The sequence below is a fragment of the Nannospalax galili genome, unplaced genomic scaffold (genome assembly GCF_000622305.1).
Source record: "Nannospalax galili isolate Female #2095 unplaced genomic scaffold, S.galili_v1.0 scaffold156, whole genome shotgun sequence".
Taxonomy (NCBI): domain Eukaryota; kingdom Metazoa; phylum Chordata; class Mammalia; order Rodentia; family Spalacidae; genus Nannospalax; species Nannospalax galili.
In genome coordinates this window covers 224,460-231,348 of record NW_008337625.1, presented here as the reverse complement: position 1 = coordinate 231,348, position 6,889 = coordinate 224,460, and the positions used below count along the sequence as shown (strand labels likewise).

General features: G+C 44.6%; 1 long non-coding RNA gene across 1 annotated transcript in view; it reads right to left on the bottom strand.

Moving 5' to 3' along the window:
• Positions 1-4,695: 4,695 nt before the first annotated feature.
• LOC115070271 overlaps positions 4,696-6,889 on the bottom strand; it is a 2,496-nt gene continuing 302 nt past the window's right edge. The window contains exons 2-3 of the long non-coding RNA XR_003849456.1: positions 6,330-6,642; positions 4,696-5,296 (exon numbers count right to left, since the gene is read on the bottom strand). This is a non-coding gene — a long non-coding RNA (uncharacterized LOC115070271). The remainder of the gene's footprint in view (positions 5,297-6,329; positions 6,643-6,889) is intronic.

Below are 6,889 nucleotides of genomic sequence, written 5' to 3'. Positions count from 1 at the left end.
CCAGCCTGGTCTACATAGTTCCAGGACAGCTGGGGCTACAGGGAGACCCTGTCTCAAAAGACAAAAAAAAAAAAAAAAAAAAAAAACTTTAAAAAGAAAAAGATTTAAAATTTTTATTTATCTTTGATCTACCATAACATTTTAATAAAACTCTTCATATTAAAATATTCTAGTATGCACATAAAATTAGTTTTAGAACATTTTTAGGCAATTTAATATAAAACAAGGTTCTTACAAATGTGCCCATCACCTCAAGCAAAAAAAAAATTTACTTATAAGAAGTGTGGTTTGAGAAATTCACTATTCCTTGTATGTGGGTCTCTGATTAAGGTTCAAGTAGAGAGCTCAGTAACTGGTGATCTTGAATTCCAGCAAAACTGATGGCTTACACATAGCTCTAATAAAGCTTTGCTGTAAATTTATGTGGGAAATCTGAGGGTAAACTTATAGAGGGATATTAAATTTGTGAGACCAGTTGGCTGTTTATACCCCGTTGTGTTAAGTTGCCTTTGGTAAATGAGGTGGACTCTTTGACACTTTGTTCCTACGGAGTCTGGGGGCTCTGTGAGTTGGCAGAAGGGCACCTTTCATTGTTTAAGCTCTGCTTTGACTCTAACCAAGGTCACCTTTATGACACAGAATTGGTGTAAAGTGAGATGGTGATCTCAGCCCTGTCTGTCCTAAGGAAACACCTTTCACATCCAAATTGGCCTTAATTGGCTTTCCTGTTGACATGCATGGCTGAGAGGCTCATGATTGAAGAGCCTCACGATTGAATGGGCAGTGAGAACAGAAATTGGAATTGCCTTACTTCAGCTCAGCTGGCTGGCTGGGGACACTTGGCAGTTACCCATTCTGTCTTTCAGCAGCACCCAGCATGGGAAGCAACTGGGTTGACCAGGAGCCCTACCATATGTGCCTGATACTTTCCACATGCTTGGCCCTGCTCTGTAAAGCAGTTCCCACACTGACAGGGCTACAGACCAGGTCTCTGCAAACCTTACTGTACAGGGCCAGAGACAAAATATTTCAGGCTTTGCAGTCTGTTATATCCATTCAACTTGACTAACAAAAGGAACCATAGAGAATACATAAAATAGTGTGCCTGTGTTCTAATAAAATTTATAAATTAAAATCTAAATTTCATCAAATTTTTCATGTTAAGAGGTAGTGTTATTTCCTGGTCCTTCAAAACTAATAAAAATGGGGCTGTGGGGGGAGCACGACTGGAGAGATGACTCAGTGGTTAAAAGCACTTCCTGCTCACTTTCTGTTCTAGAGGACCTCAGTTGAGTTTCCAGCACCTATGTGGGGTGGCTCACAACAGCCTGTAACTCCAGCTCTAGGGGATCCAATATCTTCTTCTGGACTCTGTGGGTATCTTTCAAGTGGCCTGGAACTCGCTATGTAGACCAGGCTGGCCTCAAACTCCCAAAGATCCACCTGCCTCTGCCTCCCAAGTCCTTGGATTAAAGGTGTGCACCACCATGACCAGCATTATATATTATCTTAAAAATCTCTTTTTAAAAAGGCTGGGGATGTTGCTCAGTTGGAAGAACACTTGCCTAGCCACCACAAAGTTCTAGGTTCCATCCCCAGCACCATATAAACTTGGCATACCAAGTCTGGGATTCATGAGCCGCTGGCTCAAAAAAAAAAAATTAAAAACATTTAAGAAGGAAAACACAGTCATTCTTAGCTTTCAGGCCATATAAAACAGGCCATGTACATCATATGAGGGTGCCTTTAATCATAGCACTCGGGAGGCAGAAGCACTCTGAGTTCAAGACCAGTCTGGTCTACATAGCAAGTCTGAAGCCAGCCAGGGCTATGTAGTGAGACCCTGACTCAAACACACACACCACACACCCATGTCATGCAATGCCCGGGAAGGAGAGAAGAGGCTGTTGGAGCCCCTGGATCTGAAGTTATTAGCTGTCATGTGGGTGCTGGGATTCGAACCCGGGTCTTCTGCAAGAAGAGTCACTGCTCTTAACTGCTGAGCCATCTCTCTAACCCCAAATTTAAAAATTTTTAAAATCACCTAAGATTAAAAAGTAACTGACTATTCAGATAAGAAAATGGTTTCTAAATCAGCTTTAAGCATTGCCTGGCATGGTACCCCGTGCTTGTAGTCCCAGAAGTTGGGAAGTAGAGCCAGGAGAATCAGGATTTCCAGGACAGCCTGGGCTGTATGAGACCTTGTCACGAAAAAAAGTGTCAAGGCTTCACTTTCCCAATTCAGAGAAGGGAACTTCAGCATATGAGCTTTGATATTTAAAAAAGCAACAATTTAGGGACTGGAGAGGTGGTTCAGTGCTTAAGAGTACCTTGCAGGGGACTGAGTTTGGCTCCTAGCACTCACATTGGGCAGCTCACAACTACTTGTAACCCCACATCCAGAGGATCTTATGCCTTCTTCTGGACTCCACAAGCACCTGCATGCACATGTGTACATGCACATATATCTAATTAAAAATAAAATCTTTTCCAAACAATTTAAAGTCATTAATCCAAATGTCATCTTCACTATGCCATGTAGTTTCTAAAGAGGAGCCACTGACACCCAGATGACAGGGTTAGTGGAGAGCTGCTCCTCGAGGCTTTGGTTCCGCCACTGACGACTAGGTAGCCAAGGAATTTGCCCGCCAAACCCAAAGTGTTCTTGTGTGTTGTGACAGCAGGTCATGAGAAGGCCACAAAAGCAGAGTCATCCTGCATGAAGTACTAGTTAGAATGGATTCATGTTGAATGAACCTGTGTGCCAGGCACTGGGCAAGGTGCCAGGATGCAGAGATAAATCACATAGGAGTCTGGCCTTCAAGACACCTCAGGTTGCCTGATAAGACAGGTAACTAATAGTAGTCCTTATCACAAGAGGGTTAGGAAAAGGTTAATGATGTGCTTGAGAATTGATGAAATCTTCCTGGGTGTGTCATGGATTTTTATGAGTTGGGTTTTGTAGGATGCCACCTGGTAAAAAAGATGGTTCAGCAGTTATGATCACAGGCTGCTCTTGCAGAGGACTCAAGTTTAGTTCCCAGCACACATACTAGACAACTCATAACCACCTATAACTCTACTTCCAGGGGATCTGATGCCCTCTGCTGGTCTCTGTGGGCCTTGACATGCATGTGGTACACATACATCTATGCAGGCACATACACATAAATAAAAATGTAAAGGATTTTTAGGCAGAAGAAACAGTGTGAGTAGACAGGAGCACTTATACTTGGAAGCTGGGAGATACTGTGTGGCTTGAGCATAGTATCCTTGGTACATACTGGGGGCGGGGAGTGGGGTCTTGGTGTGAATATTGCATGTCCTACTTTAGACAAGGCAGATGGAAGCCTCAAAAGATCAAGTTCATCTACCGTAATTATCATGCAACACCTATGAATTTTTTGTCCTTTGGTTGAGTTTTCTAAGCCAAATCTAACTCCAAGTTTCATTTGTATGACTTGGTCAGAAGTAGAATCTTGTTTAGGATAGGGATATAGGGTCAGTCTGTGTTATCCAAGACTTGGGGTGCAGGGTTACATGCTGCCTAGGCAGTGAAGAGAGACCACCTGGTGTTTTTCCAGGGTACCTGCTGTCACGTGGTTGTGATGCCAAGGGCTCCTCCACCTCCACCAAATGCCAAGCTTGAGGCCTGTGTGGACTAAGCAGCCCTCAGTGGTCCTTGTATGACCTCAGGAGATGCCACTGAGACCCAGTCTCCACAGCACAAGCAGTGGTCCTCTGTCTGGGGTACTCATGGGAAAGGTACCTTACTACCAGCAGCACTCTCTTAGTTCATCGAGGTTACCAGCTTCTCATTTATTCCCTTCTCTCTAGGACAAGCCATCCTCACCCTCCTCACTAGTCCTGAAGCCCCAAAGTTCTTGACACCTTGTTCCTAGAAAGACTACTATACTTTCCTTTGAAACAAGACCTCATCTAGCCCAGCCTGGCAAGAAGCTTGGAAGCTCAAGGTTATCCTTGGCTACATAGAAGTCCTGACGAGGTTGGGCAGAGGCAGGTGGATCTCTATGAGTTCAAGGCCAGCTTGGTCTACATAGTGAGTTCCAGGCCAGCTGGGGCTACAGAGAGACCCTGTCTCAAAAAAAGAGAAAAAGTCCTGAAGAAAACAAAACCACCCTCCACCAAAAATTAAAAAATAAAACCAACACCAATCCCCTCTAACTTCTGAGTTCAAATTGAACTTACTTATTCATGTGTCCCTTTAAGTGGAGAAAGAAGCTGCATCTACCTTCTGAAATTCTGTGTTTGTTCTGCAGAGACCACAAAGAAGTTCCTGTCTAGTTTTAGTTTTGCCAGGTAGTACATTTCCCATTTACTAGGCTTTTTATTGTTGTTTGGTTAGTTTTTGTTGTTTGTTTGCTCTTTTGAGACAAGGTCTCAAGAATCCCAGATTAGCCTTGAACTTACTATGTAACCAAAGATGGATCCTGAACTTCCAATCCTCCTAATCCTCCTGCTCCTACCTCTTTTGTGCTGGGATTACAGGCATGTGCCTGGATTACACTGAATCTGTGAGATCGAACCTGCTTTGTGAATTCTAAGCAAGCACTTTTTAAGACATGTTCTATCTTGTAGACATTTGGGAGATATTTGCAAAGTAATCCTTTGGAGAAAAAAATATATAAATATTTGACTATAGTTTTCTCCCTTCTGCTTTCATTGGGCTAGCCACAGTAAAATGATATGAATGCATCCACCAAACAAGGGTTCCAGTGCCCAAGGCAGCTCTCCTTCATAATTTCAGGTCATGTATGAACCCTCATGGCTGGGCCTACCTCACAGCATGCTTCAGCTGTAGCTTCTGCTGAAAAAGCCCTGTTTAACTCTGTATTTCCAGTTCATTCTCTTGGGAGAGGGAGCCAAGATCAAGACCATTTTTCACACCAGACCACAGGTCCACTGAGTCACAGTGACAATCTCCTGGCCTCACAGTCTAGTCAGGAGTATGGGCAAGGTGTTGGAACCACTCATCACCATCTCTAATCTGTCCTCTTAGGCAATCTCCCTAAGCTTGTTGAGATTTTGTCTGTAACAGATAAGATTTAATAATACTATTCTTTTCAGTGGATCAATTTTGCAGGTAAAATTGCATCACATATAAAAAGTCTAAAGTGCTTTTAGGAACAAAGTAAACTAAAATTAAACAGAAATCACTATCATTACTACAGGGAAGACATTGTTTTTGATGATGGGAGGATGGAGATTCAAGTCCAGCTTCTCAGGTTGAGCATAATGGCACATGTCTTTAATCCCAGGGCTGCATAGTGAGACCCTGTCTCAAAAACAAGAAACAAAACAAACACAAAGACAAGTTGAGGGCTCGGGAAATGGCTCAGTGAGTAAAGCACTGACTTGCTGTACAAGCCTGAGGACCTGAGTTCAAATCCCCAAAACCACGTTCAGTGGGTGGAGCACTGCATGCCTCTAATCTTAGTGCTGCTATGGTGAGATGGGAGGTGGGGAAAGGAGAAGTCCTAGAAGCTCTGGGGTCCACTAGCATGGAGTACACAGTGGCAAGGCAAGGGACTCTGCCTCAGGGCAGAAGGTGAGGACCAACACCCAAAGTTGTCTGCTGACCTCCACACATCATCCATGGCACACACATGCCTGCATCCACACATGTACATGCACAGACAAAATTACCCAAATATATATGTGATATATATATATATATATATATATATAATCATATATATGGAGAGAGAGAGGAGAGAGAGAGACTTATCTAAGAGTCTTGGGATCAGAGTTTGGATTTTCTGAAATGCTGAAATACTTGTTTCATATTTCCTTATACACAGCCTTAAGGTGCTTTTGCACAGTGTTCATATAAAGTGGATTTTGACTGCGACCCATCATGTGTAGAATTTTACACTTGTGACATCATGTCAGTACTTGGAAAATTTCAGATCTCAGAGCACCTGAGACTAGGGGATCAGGGAATACTCGAGCTGTAATAGCTAGCATAGAGCTGGGAAATGAATGCTATGGTTATTGACACCATGATTTGTTGTTTGCTTACTAAGGACAAGGCATGGGCTACTTCATTACTGTCGTTGTAAAGGCTCGCCAGCCTACAGGCATGGTGGTTCATGCCTGTAATCATGAGTTTGAGGCCAGCCTGGTCTACAATGGTGGACAGTGTCTGTCCGTCCATCTGTCTCTGTTACACACACACACACACACACACACACACACATGATATTGATGATTGGTGAGGGAATGGGAAATCTGGAATGACCCTCGGGTCTTGCCACAGCACCTTCCTCCCCATAGTCATGAGTTCTGGTACTAAGCTCAGCACTTACTATTCTTTTTCTGTGGCTTCTTTTCAAACGATCTTTTTTTCTCTGGGCCCAACCTGTTGATCCTTATCTCTTCGAGACTCCGGGCTTCGGCCTTCACCCCCAGGAACTCCTGGGGCAGGACGGACGGTGTGCCTCTCAGAATGCTCAGGTCCTAGTCAGGACTGAGTCCCAAGATTTCTCCACTGCCCCTCACCAATCGAATGATAAATGATATTCCAGGGAAGGAGGCAGCTCCAAGAACTTCAGAACGTCTAGATGAACTTCAGAAAGCTTAGGTCCGCAGGGGACTGTGCTGTAAACCGTGGGGCTTGACCTGGTTTGAGACCAAAGAAGCAGAAAAAAAGACTCAGACTTGGGTCACCTCCCACACCAGCCCAGCGGGAGGCGGGGTAAGACACTCCCCAGTCGTCCCTGGAAGGACCCGGGAAGCGGCTCCAAAGCCTAGGCGACCGTGCAAACCCCAGTCCTCCAGGCTCTGGGACGCCTGGCCCGACAGCTCGTGTTGTTCTCCGACTGGCGGGCGCGGGCGGGGCGCGGGGCGCGGGGTTGCGGGGCGCGGG